Source organism: Saccostrea cucullata, unplaced genomic scaffold (assembly GCF_032062105.1).
Source record: "Saccostrea cucullata isolate Sc308-1 unplaced genomic scaffold, CSIRO_AGI_Scuc_v1 ctg11205, whole genome shotgun sequence".
Lineage (NCBI taxonomy): Eukaryota > Metazoa > Mollusca > Bivalvia > Ostreida > Ostreidae > Saccostrea > Saccostrea cuccullata.
This window is the reverse complement of record NW_026923487.1, coordinates 4,082-21,886: the sequence shown is the minus strand read 5'-3', so window position 1 is coordinate 21,886 and position 17,805 is coordinate 4,082. Positions and strand designations below refer to the sequence as shown.

General features: G+C 34.9%; 1 pseudogene; it reads left to right on the top strand.

Moving 5' to 3' along the window:
- Window positions 1-328: 328 nt before the first annotated feature.
- On the top strand, window positions 329-1,967 carry LOC134264121 (uncharacterized; annotated as a pseudogene).
- The last annotated feature ends 15,838 nt before the right edge of the window (window positions 1,968-17,805 follow it).

Sequence of the window (17,805 nt, the reverse complement as noted above, 5' to 3'; positions counted from 1 at the left end):
ATGGTAGAAGTGAGTGTATTGTAGTTTAGATAACTTGGATTACTTATTTGAACATTTTCTTTTCAATTGAATTCATTTTATTTTTTGTCATTTTTCATTTTAGTGGGGATACAGCGTGTGTGCCTGGCATGTAAAGGGCTGGATTTCGGTTTGATATTAGAGAAGAAAAAATACGGCACACATATAATGTTTTATTAATAGTATCAGTGTTAGGTTATTTTTTTTTAAATAAAGGAGAAATTTTGTGTTTTCTTTACAATGTATGGCTGATACATGTAATTATAAAGAGTTTATTTCGGCTTGATCATATACATGTAAATCACTAAAAATGAAAGGAATTGTTCAAAGTATGTCTGCTTATATGCGTTCCGTATTTAGGTTTAAGGGATTAAAATGATCATTTTTCTGCTCCTCTTCTAATAATTACACAACTTAAATAAGAAAATTACAATATACCTCTAAAGCATATATTGTGAGGAAATTTAAAGAACGCGATAAGTCTTAAGGAATAAAGGCTTACCTCTCTTACGGCGACGACAATCATTCCATACGAAAGAAATTTGTTAAGAAAAGAGTTTATTGCATAGACGATTTACTCATGGAATGTTTCTAGACTTATGATGATATTGACCATTCTGTGCAGAATGCCATGCATGTAATAGTACATTCATAACCATCTTTTCAGTAAACATGCTGTTACATGTAATATAGAAGAATTAGCAATAGGCGACGACATTCATGCATTAAGTAACGTAACAGTTCTCACGGAACAAAGTTGATGATGCTTGAAAACATTGACAGAGAAGAAATCACTGCAATAGTTCATTTATACGAAAATATCTTTAGAAAAACCATTTCATTAATCGAGAGCAAATTATTATTAGATAGAGACTACAAAGAATGGATCTTTGTCATCAGGCAAAGGCTTTTCAATGGAGTCTACTCTCTTGAAACAGTATAACATGTTCGTAGGTGGCATGAATAACTACTTTCTCCTATGTCAAAATTTTACCTATTTAAAACCCCCCCCGCTTAAAAAGTGGGAGGGTATAGTGTAATCGGTATGTCTGTCCCTCCGTCCGCCTAGCTGTCCGTCCGTCCGTCTGTCTGTTACGCTTTGGGGTACCAATCTCTTATCCGCAAATCCTCTTATACCACTGAGTGAAATTTTATGAAACTTTCAAAGAATCTTATTACATATTGCCACTGTGCACCTTCTATTTTACTTTTTGATCCGACACATATTTTGGGTTTCCCGGCCACAGCAAAACATGGACTTTGTTATTATAACCATATGGGAAGCGGGGGTATCATTTAGTGAGCTCATTGCTCACAGTACCTCTAGTTTTAACAAGTCTTCTTGGGTTTGGAAAGAACAACACAAATGGAAGCAGTGCGTGTTTATTCGAAGCAAATATTCTAAAGAAAGACATGGAAAAGGTAAGCAGGTTTGATTTGAAGCCAAAATACCATAGAGAATGGCTAAGAAAAAAATTGAGAAGGAATAAAAACATTGGAGCCAGGTATGCGATTAATGGGATTTGTCGTCTTAGATGACCGCAATCTCAGAAAAGATATAGTCAAATACTTCGCATTCGTAAAGGTACAGTGTGTGCGCCAAACAGCGAGTAACTAGGAGGTTTCATTTTACTAGATCTTGGAAACAATTTGGTTCCTGTTCGGGTATTCTATATTGCCAACAAGGCAAACTTAGCTAGCACTGCTCACGCCGAGAAACGTGTAGAGTTTATTCTTGGATTTAGCCTTCATCATGGATGGGAGGCTTTCAATGCACTTCTTCTCAAAAAGTACCCGTATCCAAGGCCACAGTGCAATGCTCACATAGAACTTATTATAGTGCAGATGATAGTGTGAAATGTCCTATAGTTTTCAGAAGATTGTACAATGAGATGAATTCAGAGATTGGGGTGTTAATGTTTTCTTTAGAAATACATGTTAAGAAGTAGATCATGAAAAAATTGCGAAATAAATATTTTAACTTGTGTGTATGATAACATCTTATATTGACAATTATAAAACATGCATTCTGAGAGTATTGCATAAGCAATGCATGTCTTCTACCGGGTTCTACCACGATTATTGCAAAGATCAAAGAAAAGCCGCGGACATTATTCTCCAATGAATCACGAACGTCATCAAAAAATTATCAGATCAGAAACACGTATCAAGTCTGAATACTTCAAATGCATGTTTGGCTGTAGAATGAAATACTTGTTTAGACCGCATCGATGTGTCGTCTTTTGCAGTATCAACACTGTAAATTGCATGAAGGATATGGAGATAACGAACAGTATTCAATATCAAAGTCCATAAAACAATACAAAATTGTAGCCGAGCAAACATGGACTTCCGAAAAATCAGAGGTGGGATCAGGTGCTATGGAGGAGTGAGAATCCCCTGCTGACCAGACACACCCGCCGTGTGCTCCTTGTCTTGATCGGGAAATAACGGAAAAATCCGTCGTCAATTCAGTGTATAAATAATGGACTAACAATACATGTAAGTATGAAAAACGTCAGTCAGCATTTGTCTCAATGATAAATTGTATTTGCTGACAAGGTCATTGTAGCGACAAAAAATTTACAAAATGATGACTTTGAACGAGACTGTTGATATTCTTGTTTCATCAACTTGCTTGTTAATAATTATGTTCCCCAAACGAAGTTGGGGAACACATTGTTTTTACTCTGTTTCTTATTATTATTATTAGGGTCTTTCGTCTCCAGCGGAAGAACCTTCTATTATTCTATTGTTTCTTTTTCACTTTTATTAGGGTCTTCCGTCTTCAGCGGAAGACCCTTCTATTATTCTATTGTTTCTTTTTCACTTTTATTAAGGTCTTCCGTCTTCAGCGGAAGACCTTCTTGTTATTCTTAGGTTTCTTTTCCACTATTTTTATTATTATTGTTTTTTTTTCTTACCGATTTTGTGCACGCGATTTCTCGGAAACGGCTCGATCGATTTTCATGAAACTTTCAGGACTGATAGAACATCAAGCAAACCTGATATATAATTTTTTGTTTTGATGACGTCACTTCCGGTTTTGAGATTTTCGCGATTTAGTGATTTTCAGAGGGTCACTTTGTCCGGCAGTTTTCTCAAAAAGCACTTAACATAGAAGTTTGAAATTTTCAGCGATGATAGAGCAACATGTGCTGATGTGACATACACCTATCTTTTTCTCTGGAAGAGCAGCACGTCGGCGCTCGCTATGGCTCGAAAAAAGTCCTATCGAGGATTTAGAAAATTTTCACACCTTTTCTGCAATATCTTTTTACATGTTAACATTTTGTAAAGACATATAGAACAAAAGTTGTAGAGAATGTCACAATCTTTCATAAGATATCAACGATAAAGGGCTGGCCCCTATAATTAAGGGCCAAAAGGGGCCAAAAGTTTTTCCTTTATATCTCAAAAAGTATTGGGAATTTGTAATACGTCAAAGAAGCAAAGTTGTTCAAAATGTCAAGCTTTATCTAATGCAGTCGTCAAAATGTGTCCGGCGACATCACTTCCGGTCAAATCGGAAGTAGCCTAAAATTGCATATTTTTCCTGTTCTTGACAGGTTTTGGGATATCATATGTCACTGGAAGCTTAAATCTTAATTTTCCGTCCGTCGACCGTACTTCCTGTCAAACCGGAAGTTGTCAAAAATGACTTTATTTTGCAATAATTAACATAGATTTGGAGGATTAAACCATTTTATTATTGTTTTTTTTCTTACCGATTTTGTGTACACGATTTCTCGGAAACTGCTCGCTCGATTTTCATGAAACTTTCAGGACTGATAGAACATCAAACAAAGCTGATATATAATTTTTTGTTTTGATGACGTCACTTCCGGTTTTGAGATTTTCGCGATTTTGTGATTTTCAAGGGGTCAGTTTGTCCGCCAGTTTTCTCAAAAACGGCTTAGGATAGAAACTTGAGTTTTTCAGCAATGATAGAGCAATATATATAGATGTGACATACGTATTTCATTTTCACCGGAAGTGCTGCACGCCGACGCTTGCTATGGTTCGAAAAAAGGCATGTCGATAATTTAAAAATTTCTAACACTTTTTCTTTGATATCTTTTCACCTACAAATATTTTGTTAAGACATATAGAACAAAAGTTGTAGAGAATGTGATGATCTTTCAAAGGATTTCAACGATAAGGGACTGGCCCCTACAATAAAGGGCCGAGAGGGGCCGAATTTTTTTTCTTAATATCTCAAAAAGTATTGAGAATTTGTAATACGTCAAAGAAGCAAATGTGTTCAAAATATCAAGCTCCATCTACTGGTGTCGTCAAAATACGTCCGGCGACGTCACTTCCGGTCAAACCGGAAGTAGTCAAAAATTGCATATTTTTGCCATTCTTGACATGTTTTTGGGTAACATATGTCACTGGAAGCATTTAACTTAATTTTCCGTCTGTCGACGTCACTTCCGGTCAAACCGGAAGTAGTCAAAAATAGCTTATTTTTAAGGTTTTAACGCAAAATTGAAATTATTAAGTAACTGGAGACAACTTAGCTCATTGCTTTCTTTTGTTGACGTCACTTCCGGTCAAAACAGGACGGAAGACCTACTCGTTGCTTTGCAACGAGCTTTGCTCTAGTTATTATTATTCTTCCTTTTTTTTCTTTACAATTTTTGTGCAGAAGATTTCTCGGAGATGGCTCGACTGATTTACTTGAAAATTTCAGGAAAGGTGTATTTTTATCTAAACCTTATAAGTTTTTTTCATTTTTTTGAAATTCACTTCCGGTCGAGAGTTATTGCCCTTAAATCAAAATTATGAGGACCTCTTTGTCTGCGATAGAACTCAAAAACGGTTAAAGCTAGAGCACTGAAGTTTTCCGTGATAATAGAGAACATGTTCTCATGTTGCAACAAGGTTTCCAAATTTTCCGAAAATGTGTAGTATGGAAACGGCCAAGGGTTGAAAGTTAGGAAACAAATCAAGAGTGAATTTTCGAGACATTTTGTATCATATTTATTATTATTATTTTTTTCTTTACACATTTTTGTGCAGACGATTTCTCAGAGATGCTTGAATGGATTGACTTGAAATTTTCAGGAATGATGTATCATGAACCAAACCTGATACCTTTTTTTTTACTTTCCGAAAAATCACTTCCGGTCGGAAGTTATCGCCCTTTAATCGAATTTTTAGTGACCATTTTGTCCGGACAAAAACTCAAAAACGACAAAAGCTAGAATGCTGTCATTTTCAGGCCTATTAGACAACATATTGTAGTTTTTGTACCTATCCTTTCAAATCTTCCGGAAGTGCTTAGTATGGAAGCTCGGTAGGGGTCAAAATTTAGGACACAAATCATGACTGAAATTTTGAGACATTTTGCATCATATCTTTTAAAGTATAATTATTTTGTTAAAACATACTGAGCAATATTTGTTCAGAATGACAAGATCTTTAATATGATATCAAGAAAAAAGTGCTGACTCATCACATTAGGGGCCGAGAGGGGCCAAAAGTCTTTATTCGATAACTCTGTAACAGTCAACATTTTGTTATACATTACTGAAGCAAAAATGTTTATCTCAAAAATCTACAACTATATATTATAATTGTAATGTCGTATGTTACATAACTAGGGGTCACAAGGGGCAAGAATGCTAAATCTTTGACGATTTATATCTCAAAAGTGGGAAATATTTTGATAAGTGATATTGAACAAAAGATGTTCAAAATTATGTTCTGAACAATATGCAACCTTTCATTTTATGCTAGACGTCCCCATTAGGGGTTTGAAGGGTGGGCCCCTAAATATTTCTTTTGCAAATAACTCGATAACAAAAAAGAATCTCTGAATAGTTGTTGAACAAAAAGTGTTCAAAATCTTATGAGCTTTAAGATGAAATCAAGAAAAAGGGGCTGGGTACTCAAATTAGGGGCCAAGAGGGGCCAAAGTCTTCAATCGATAACTCTTTACAGTTAATATTTTGTGATACATTACTGAAGCAAAGATGATTATCTCAACCATCTACAACTATATATATTATGATTTTAATGTCCTATGGAATATAATTAGGGGCCACAAGGGGCCAGAATGCTAAATCTTTGACGCTTTATATCTCGAATGTGAGAAATATTTTGATAAGTAATATTGAAAAAAGATATTCAAAATAGTGTTCTGAACAATATGCAACCTTCATTTTTCTCTAAACATCCCCATTAAGGAGCTGAAGGGCTGGACCCTAAATATTTCTTATGCAAATAACTCAAAATTAAAAAAGAATCTCTGAATAGTTGTTGAACAAAAAGAGTTCAAAATCATGAAAGGTTTAAGGTAAAATCCAGAAAAAGGGGCTGGACACTCAAATTAAGGGCCGAGAGGGGCCAAAAGTCTTCAATCGATAATTCTTTAACAGCCAATATTTTGTTATACATTACTGAAGCAAAAATGTTTATCTCAACAACCTACCGCTATATATTATGATTTTTATGTCGTATGGTACATAATAAGGGGCCATAAGGGGCCAAAATGCTAAATCTTTGACGCTTTATATCTCAAAAGTGGAAAATATTTTGATAAGTAATATTGAACAAAATGTTCTGAACAATGTGCAACCTTTCATTTTATGCTAAACGTCCCCATTAGGGGTTTGAAGGGTTGGCCCCTAAATATTTCTTTTGCAAATAACTCGAAAATGATAAAGAATCTCTGAATAGTTGTTGAACGAAAAATGATCAAAATCCCGAGAGCTTTAAGATGATATGAAGAAAAAAGGGCTGATTCCTAGTATTAATGGCCGTGAGGGGCCAAAAGTCGATTTTTTAAGTCTTTTGACAGATTATGGAAAATCATTTTTCTAGAATGAAAATCGCAATCAAAATCTTATTTCATCTCATCAAGAATCGGACGGAAGACCCACTCGTTGCTCGCAACGAGATCGTATCTAGTTCTTCTTATTATGTTCTCCAAACGGAGTTTGGGAACATATTGTTTTTACTCTGTTTCTTATTATTATTTCTTTTTCTTATTTGTTCTCCGGTACTTTTTTGTCCGCGAGTGTTCTCAGAAACTGTTCACCCAACTGACCTAAAACCTTTTTAGGGTTAATAGGTGTGTAGTGTAGGTGTGCGGAACGAAGGTCATTTTGCGCGCATACGCCTGCACGTGCGTGCGCGTGAAATGAGTGAATTGACTGATATACTTAATATAGCTATAACTTTTACATTTTTTGATGAAATGCTTTGAAACTCATTATATAAGGATATATTAATAGTGTTAATAATATGACACTGTCAAATTAGCACGAACTCACGCGCATGCACGTGCGCCTTGCTCTGATTGGCTGAAACAAAAATCTCAATATCTCTTTTGTTTTCCGACGAAATGCTTTGAAATCTTTAACATTGTCATGAATTAGGATATCCTACAACATGATATGGAAAAAATTTCATGAAATCACGCGCATGCACGTGCGCTGCAATCTGATTGGCTGAAACTTTAAATGGCTATATCTCCTTTATTTTTTGACGAAATGCTTTGAAATTTAAAATAAAGTCATGCATTAGGACATCCTGCAATATGATGTATAAAAAATTTCAAGAAATCACGCGCATGCACGTGTGCTGCAATCTGATTGGTTGAAACTTTAAATGGCTATATCCCCTTTGATTTTTGATGAAATGCTTTGAAATTTAAAACATAGTCATGCATTAGGATATTCTACAATATGACTTAGAAAAAAATTCTTGAAATCACGTGGATGCACGTGTGCTGCAATCTGATTGGCTGAAACTTGAAATGGCTATAATTCCCTTGGTTTTCAACCAAACAGGATGGGATTTAGAACATCGATAGATATAAGGGCCTCTAACAAGAAGGTATGGTCATCATGCACGTGCACGCACGTGCGTGCATTTGGAACGAGTGAAATTAAAAATACACTTGAATGAGTGATTTTTAATACTTTTGGACTAAATGCTTTAATATAAAGTATATTTAAATATATAGAAAGTGTAGACAAGATTATATGACCATTATGCATGTGCATTCATATGGGCACGCGTGCAATGTTAAAATTTGAATATAATTGGTATCCTTTTGGGAAAACGTTGTTTAAAGTCAAAAATGCACAGATGTTGTCTTATTTAATAAGGCTTACAGGGAATATGGCACCAAAAGGGAGTTGGGGAGCGTTTGGGGAACATCTGTAATGGTTCCCGTTACAATTAGCACTAGTTATTTTTCTTCTTCCTGGGAAAATTTTGTCCACGAGTGATCTTGTAAACTACACATCCGACTTAGGTGAAACCTTTTTAGGGTCAGTAGGCATGTTATGTAGAGTTGCCGAACGAAGGTCATTTTGCGCGCACGTGCTTGCAAGAGCGCGCACATGCGACACGTGAAATGACCAATATAATGTATACAGCCGTAACTTTTCTATTTTTTGACGAAATGTTTTGAAACTCATAATGTAAGGATATATTAGTAGTATAAACAAGATGACATGGTCAATATGGCAAGATCTCACGCGCATGCACGTGCGCTATGCTCTGATTGGCTGAAACTAAAGTCTCAATATCTTTCTTGTTTTTTGACGAAATCCTTTAAAAATTTTGAACATAGCCATGCATTAGGATATCCTACAACATGATATACAGCAATTATCATGAAAACACGTGCATGCACGTGCGCTGCAATCTGATTGGCTGAAATTTTAAATAGCTATAACTCCCTTGGTTTTCAACCAAACATTCTGGGATTTGGAACATAGATATATATAATAGACTTCTACAAGAAGGTATGGTCACCATGCACATGCATACACGTGCGTGTACGACTGCTGCAATCTGATTGGCTGAAACTTTAAACAGCTATTACTCCCTTGGTTTTCAACCAAACAGGTTGGGATTTAAAACATAGATATATATAATGGACTTCTACAAGAAGGTTCAGTCACCATGCACATGCATACACGTGCAAGTACGTGCGCTACAATCTGATTGGCTGAAACTTTAAACAGCTATCACTCCCTTGGTTTTCAACCAAACGGGGTGGGATTTAGAAAATAGATAGATGTAATTGACTTTTACAAGAAGGTATGGTCACCATGCTCAAGTAGGCCCGTGCGTGCACGTGAAATGGGTAAAATCAAAAATACACTTGAATGAGCGTTAATTTTTTTTTTTATACTTTTGGATTAAATACTTTAATATTTAGCATATTAAAATATATAGATTGTGTAGACAATATGAAATGGTCATTACGCACATGCATTCACATGCGCAAGTGTGCAATGATAAAATTTAAACTAGATGAGATCTCGTTGCAAGCAACGAGTAGGTCTTCCGTTTGAATTTTGATAAGATCATAAAACAACTTTGAATAATAAAAATTTCATATCGATTAATCAGAATACGTGAGAATACATTTAAGAGTGAAATCTATTAGTTTCAAACAACTTCCGGTCTTAAAATTCACTTCCGGTATGAACGGAAGTACTTAGAATGACTTATAACTCCTCTCTGATTGTGAAGAAATTATCCCTGACAATTTCGAGGAAAAATGCTCATTTTGTGGACTACTTCCGGTCTGGAAAAAATAACTTCCGGTAGATATAATAGTATTCGAGACACTCTATTTACCTCCATAAGAAACATTTAAAAAAGAAAAAATGAAATTTTGCATATTTTTAAACTACTTCCGGTGGACAAGGGACGTGACGGCAACAAAAATTTTATATTCTTCTCAAATCTACGAGTCACAATATATCATCCCTGAAAGTTTCAAGACTCAATCTCCAACCGTTTTCGAAAACACTCTTGGACAAAATGACACTTCAAAAATAGAAAATTATCGTATCTCGCGACCGGAAGTGACGACGGCAAAATAAAAAAAAACGCATGAAGTTCAAATAGTTTCCCATCATTGCTGAAAGTTTCACGAAAATCTATGTTCAATAACTAGCATTGAGAAAAAAATGTTTATATAGGTCAATTAACCTGTCTTTGAAAAAATAGTTATCTTTTTAAAAAGATGTTTACTTATTGTAACAGTTGTCCTTTCTATTAATTCAATATGACACAAGTGTGCATGGGAAAACAGTGGTCACGTTTTGTACTTACTATATATATTGTTTCTTGAAAAACTATTAATTATAACTATGATTTAAGCTACGTGTTTCCGTGATGCAAAACAAAAGATAGTAGATATTGTACTTAATTTGCACATTAATTCTTTTCTATTTCTACTTTGAGAAACAACCAAAACCAATTAAAGAAGACTTGTAAGTAGACCTTGGATAATAAATGTAGTTTGACACCGAATTGCAACGAACCTACGACGTGACAATCCAAGTATCCCTACACATTTCATTGCTCCTTATGTTACTTTCGTTCAAGCAAACGCTCAGCTGCCTCTGTAAACCCCTATTGAGAAATGTCGGAATTGACAGAGACCGCCGCCATTTAGGGCTCGCTTCAGACTTTTGAATGTTAATATCTCGAGTTCGAATTCATCAATTTACAAACAAATTATATATTCAGCCTAATAATAAATGTTTCTATCAACCATACTAATATAATTTGAAAATATTGAAAAACAAAAAAGTTTAAAAAGAACTATATGCGGTATTAACCAACATTTGCCCCCCAAAATCAAACTTTGATGGAGTAATATTTAATTAAGTCCTTAAACAGGGGAGTATATGCTGACTTCAAAGCACTGAATAATTTCATAAGTAATGACGTCATATGTACGTAATGACGTCACAAATATGACTTAAATTTCAGTTTTTTACGAATTTTGCAGAAAAATGTACATATTTCGTCGATATTTCAAATAAAAGTCACCGAGCGCATGTGTGTTCAGGATTAAAATTTTGATATAATGTGTAGAATGATAATATCAATGAAATATGTCAATATTGTTCCTGAACACACATGCGCTCTATAAATTCTAAAGCTTAAATTGTTGAAATTTTGTCCATTTTGTCCTCTTTCTGAAAAAGGATATAAAATCGGACTAGTTTGTGACGTCATAAAAACAGAAATTGTGAATACACTGCTCTGGAACTATAATATTTTCTGTTAACTTATATTTCTCGTACAATTTATTGAATTCAGCACATTTCAGGAAGTTTTCAAAATTTGACTTTTGTGGGGGCAAACATATGCAATATACCGCATATAGTTCTTTGACTTTTTTTCTTTGCATGCCGTTACGACAAGAAGTAGAGACGACGTACAAAAGATCGCGTCTTGGATAGTACGTATCAAGATCTATAATCCCTGAAAGTTTCACAGTGATATCTTTTACCTTTCTTGAGATTATCCGCGAACAAAATGTCATTTTAAAATCAGAAAATTGTCCGTAACTTGGTACCAGAAAGGAATTTCCAAAAAATTTCTCGGATAAAATAACTTCGGATAACAACACATTGTTCCTGCAAAATTCATGAAAATTCATCCAGTAGTCTTCGAGAAATCGTGTGCGCAAAATTTGATGGTCAGAAAAATAATAATAACTAGAGCCGTTTTTCGGGAAAACTGTCGACAAAATGACCCTTAAAAATCAGAAAATCGACGATATCTCTAGACCGGAAGTGACGTCATCAAAACGGAAAAAAACGCATAAGGTTCAAGTAATGTTCCATAAGTCCTGAAAGTTTCATAAGATTTTGTTTGGCCGTTTTCGAGAAATCGCGTGCACAAAATCGGTAAGAAAAAAAAATCATAATAAAAGTGAAAAAGAAACCGAAGAAAAACAATAAGGTCTTCCGCTGAAGACGGAAGACCTTAAAAACGAGCTCAAGAGAGCTTCGACGTCTTTTGCGCTAGAAAGATATAAACTCCAAAAAGCAATTTAGATATCCTTCCTCTACCTTCACTGAAAATCTCAAGTCAATATCTTCATTCGTTTTTTAGTGATTGCCAGGACAAGCTGACCCTCTTAAAATCAGTAAATCGTCCATATCTCACGACAGGAAGTAACGACGTACATATAAAAAATTTCCAATAAGGTTCAAACCAATATCTATCAGATCTGAAAGTTTCGTGAAAATCAACCGAGCCGTTCTCGAGAACTTGCGTGCACAAAATCGGTAAAAAAAAAAAAGAATAATAATAATAACTACAGCAAAGCTCGTTGCAAAGCAACGAGTAGGTCTTCCGTCCTGTTTGACCGGAAGTAACCGGAAGTAACTTTCATTTTTTTTTTACAAAAATGAGAAATAACGCCCAAAAATGTATAAATTACCTTACCTTATGTTAATAAATGCTAAAATAAGCCATTTTTTGCTACTTCCGGTTTGACCGGAAGTGACGACGACGGACGGAAAATTAATTTTTATGCTCCCAGAGACATGTTACCCCAAAACGGGTCAAGAACGGCAAAAATACGCGTTTTTCGACTACTTCCGGTTTGGCCGGAAGTGACGACGACGGACGTATTTTAATAACTCCAATGGATTGAGCTTGACATTTTGAACAACTTTGCTTCTTTGACGTATTACAAATTCTCAATACTTTATGAGATATAAAGGAAAACTTTTTGGCCCCTCTAGGCCCTTATTTTTAGGGGCCAGTCCTTTTTAAGAGATATCATTCGAAAGATCTTGGATTTCTACACATCTTTTGTTCTATATGTTGCAACAAAATATTTCCAGGTAAAAAGATATCGTAGAAAATGTGTTAAAATTTTTGAAATTTGCGATAAGACTATTTTCGGGCCGTAGCGAGCGCCGACGTGCGGTACTTCCGATAAAAATGAAATATATTCCGCAAATCTACAGACTTAGGTCTACCATACCTGAAAGTATCATGTGTCTGTCTAAAGCCGTTTAGGAGAAATCGTGCGGACAAACTGACCCTTTAAAAATCATTAAAATGCTTATAACTCCGGACCGGAAGTGACGTCATCAAAACAGAAAAAAACGCATAAGGTTCAAGTGATGTTACATAATTCCTGAAAGTTTCATGGAAATCCATCAAGCCGTTTTTGAGAAATCGCGTGCACAAAATCGGTAAGAAAAAAAAACAATAATAATAATAAAAGTGAAAAAGAAACCTAAGAATAACAAGAAGGTCTTCCGCTGAAGACGGAAGACCTTAATAATAGGGAAAAAGAAACCGAACGAAAACAATAAGGTCTTCCGTTGGAGACGGAAGACCTTAATGAACATGGTACACTTCTGGGTAAACGTTGTTAAAGTCTCAAATGCATAAAGTTTGTCTTATTTAATTACGCTTACAGGGGATATGACTATAAAAGGGAGTTGGGGAGCGTTTGGGGAACATCTGTAACGGTCCCCGTTACAATTAGCACTAGTTTACCTCGTTTTAGAAATTGTTCATACGTAGAGCATGTTTTTGCGTATCGAATCAATTGAGATATATAGACTCCGTTTGCAGGTGATGAAGGTGATGCTGCAGAATGAAGTTGACGATAGAAAAGTTAAGGTCATCATGTTTATCATATAGCTTGGTTGTTAGATTATCACTAACGTCTTTTTCAAGTAAAATATCCAAGTATGAAACATATTTGTCAGACTCTTTGGTATCTTATCTCAAGCTCACCAGGCTATATCGTATCGACGAAGGAATGGAAATGACCATTGTTAATTGACAATATGTCGTCGATATATCTAAATGTTGAGTTGAAGGCCACAGCAAGTGTTTTCTTCTTTTCACGCGTTTAATTTTGCACAAATTCTGCTTTACATGAATATAAAAATAGGTCTGCTAATTTTTATTTTAATTTAAGTTTGCTGATGAAATGTCTGTTTTTATAGCTAAGCGGGGCTATTCCACGGACCTCCCTACACATTTAAACAACGTGTTTTTAGTCCTAATAGAGTAGTAAAACAGGAATATGATTTTGTTATTGTATATTCATTATAACTGATCAATACATATTACGAACAAATTTGTATATTAAAAAGGCTATTTTTAATGTAACGAAAGCTCAAATTGTCTGCATTCCATACACAGGTAAGCAAACAAATTTTACCTCTGGTGTTAAATGGAACAGCGTATTCAAGACATGGTGACCTAATTCATTTCTCTACAGAGGAAACGATCAGCCGTACTTTAGCGATTTTAGTAGACATGGTAGAATAGAAATAAAGTCCTCCTTGTTGTCCTGAATGAAGCAGAATAACCTCCTCGGTCTCGAAATGTTGTATGAAATATAAAAGCCACGGCTAAAGCCTCGGCTTTTATCTTTCAAACAACATTTCTCGACCTCAGAGGTTATTCTGAAACATTAACGAAAACGCGGACTTTATTTCTTAAACACAAAGTTATTCATATTAAAAATAAAAGTGAATAGTAGTAGATGGATAACGCTATTTTACTAACTTCATTAGTATTCTACGTCCCTTGGGGAAATTGCAAAATTTTTAAATTTACACAATTATGAATGAAATTAAAATGAGAGCATTTCAAGGAAAAATGATCATGCATGTAACAGGTACATTTTATGTAATTATATTTACTGTAAAAGTGGTTATTTACGCGTTGGGGAAATTTACACTACTTACGCGGTTAGCTAAAAACCGCGTAAAATACCCCAGCGCGTATGGTCACAAAATTTCAATCTTCTGGAATAATTCTAGATTATTACTTATACTGTTAGACGGGTTGAACCAGACCTATGATTATCGTGTTTTTGAAAGCATGTGAATAGACAAATATTTCACAAACTGTGATGAAAACGTAACTGTTTAATATGTTACTTGTGCGATGAAAAACGCATCTTCATATAAATATTTTAAAGCAAATAACGTCTCGCAATATAATATTGATACGCATTTTCATTTCCTTTGTATATTCATTTATAACTTTATTAATTTCAAACGATTAGACCAAAATGTTACATAAACTCACAGTCACTACAATCATACCTATTAAATTATTTGTCAAAAGTCGACACGCAGATACAGGTAAGTAGATTTCACTTTGAAGTTTGAGCTTGCGTTAATAATTACAATAAAGCGCACACCACGGCGGTTGTTCACACTTCACCGCATTTGACTGTGCACATCGACGTTATATTTATCAAACAGTGTAAACAGTAACTTTTGTAGTTTCTTTGTAATTATTTTTTTTCTTATCATTTTCAAAGGGGAACAACATAATATTAGTTACGATATTGATGGCGCGAAATTTTTTCTCGGTGACTCGAGCGACCGCGTATATTATACCCACGCGAAATGTTGGACAGTCACAAACGCGTACTTAACAACCAGTGTAAATAATCACTTTTACAGTACCAGATTGACTTAAAATTTGTTCAATCACAATGATTAAATGTATTTATACATGTTATGGAGATGAATTATGCAGAAATGAAAACAATATTTACAGTGATTTTAATGTCACTGACTTTGTGGATGCTCTTAATCTCGGGCCATAGTAATATTTGCGGCGGGTAGTTAAAAGTTTATACCATGCATTTTTGTTTTAAGTAAGCTCTAAAACTACAGTACAATAAAGAGTTCTAATTGTAGGGTGCTTTTATGCAGCTAGAGTGACATGCACGAAAATGTATAATAACAAAAGCGGGGGACAATAATGGAAAAAATACGGGCTCAAGGGACACAGAAAACTCGGTCTCAATTTTTCCACCATTAAAGATTTATTAAATATCATTTAAGTGTCCCCATTTCATATTTTATCTCCCCGAAGCCAGGTTAGGATACAGTTTGTTATAGATTTTCGTATTGTTAACATATTATTTCATCAGAACAACTAAATACATTGTCTTACTCTTTTATATTTTACGAATAAAATACAACAGTGACTTTGTTTACTACTTCATCATTGCCTGGAAACATTTTCGGTAAGAAAATGGCAGGTATCTATGTTAAAATGAAACTAGAGGTACTGTGAGCAATGAGCTCACTTAATGATACATCCCGCCTTCCATATGGCAATGTCCGTGTTTTTCTATGGGAAACCAGATATATGTGTCGGATCAAAAAGTAATATAAGAAGTACACAATGGCAGTATGTAATAAAGATTCTCTGAGAGTCTCATCAAATTTCTTTCAGTGTTTTGAGAGGAGTTGTGGATAAGAGATGGGTACCTATGGGCGGCGGAAAGGGTAAAAATGACGTTAATGCAAACCTAACAATTAATTCTCAAAGCATACTAAAATACAAAACAAACCACCTCAAACAAAATCAACAGACTCGTATGCAAAATCAACAGACTCGTTTGCTAAATCAACAATCACCGATGCAAAACTACCAATTATTCACCGAATTGACGCTAGCTGGCGTGTAAAAAAAACAGACATTACCTGAATTAACGCTAGATGGCGCGCAAGTTTTTCTACGTCATCAATATTTGTGTACTTTCACAGGAACGTAAATCATGCAAAATTGTCTAAAAGCATCCATTTGAAAGACCTAGGAATATATCATAGAATATGTTATTGGCATCGGAATCAAATATCGCAGTGACGTAGCATCGACGAGGAAATCGGGGGGGGGGGGCAACGAGAGAAAAAATCAGCCACCTAAAAAACTTTTTAAAAAGTGAGAAGCAAAAAAAAAAGAAAATGGAAAGAAAAGAAAGAAAATAAAAAGAATATTGCTCAAACCCGAAAATCCTATTTCGTATTGGGGGAGGAAAGGATAGAACTTTTCAAATTACCAAATTCTTTCTCCAGCATAGCACATTGCCGTTATTTGACCCCTACTTTTACAAAAAAAAGTGTGTTGGGGGCAACCGGCCTTACAGTGAATATTTTCAATAATAAAGAGTTATGTTTAAAAATAAAAAATGGGGCACCCTCCCCCTGTTGCTACGTGCCTGTTTTTGAATATATTATAAAGAACCCCGTACTATATACCTATCTTTTTCTCAGATTGACCCTGTGCTTACATTTAAGGGAATTACATGAGTAATTTAAAGTATGAAGAAAAGAAATTAAAGCAAGAGGTATGTGTACCCGTATCCTGAAATCTAAGAATTTTTATAGCAATTTAGAGTGCCGAAAATTGCATACGAAACCATTTTCTGTGACAGTCGAAATGCACATGTGACAAGGTCTACAACGCATACCATGGCAAAGATGCCACCACACCTTGTACAGGGGTTCAGTTTAGTCTAATCCTTGTAGCCCTACAGTGTAAGTTTCTTCACGGTTTCAACTATTTATTTACTCATAATCCACTTGGGTCTGGCGCAAAATAGTTTATGCAAACTCCAGGGGGGGGGCATGATTTGTTCATGTCTATATTATTGAAACATGCGTAATTATTTGGCAATAGTTTGAAAATATTATATTTTACTTACTGTCTAACATATAATTATAGGAACCATCTTTGAGCAAAATGATACCGCATAGATTAGCTCGTTCTTAAAATATATTTGATGGACATCAAAGAAAATCAAAACTGAAAAAAGTACAAATTGCCTAGTGAATGTTCAGGTATGTACAAATTGTGTTTTGCATGAAAACAATAAAGTAATTTTATAAGAACTTTTTAAGAGTGTAAAAGAAATTGTTTTCTTTAAAGGGGGAAAACGAGATATTCAGGGGTAGTTTCTCTTGGGGAAAATTGCCAGTAGCTACAACTGATTTCTTGTAATAATTTACAGCCATTTGTAGAAGTCTTTCTGTCTCTGATATATTTCAATTTTGAGAGTACGACATGATGCTATCATCCGAGGTTTGCCAAATGGATGGTGATAGACAATTTTGCGCGATTTACGTTTCTTTGAAAGTACACATATAATAATGACGTAGAAAAAACGCGCGCCATCTAGCGTTAAATTATTTAATGTTCGTTTTTTGAACGCCATCTAGC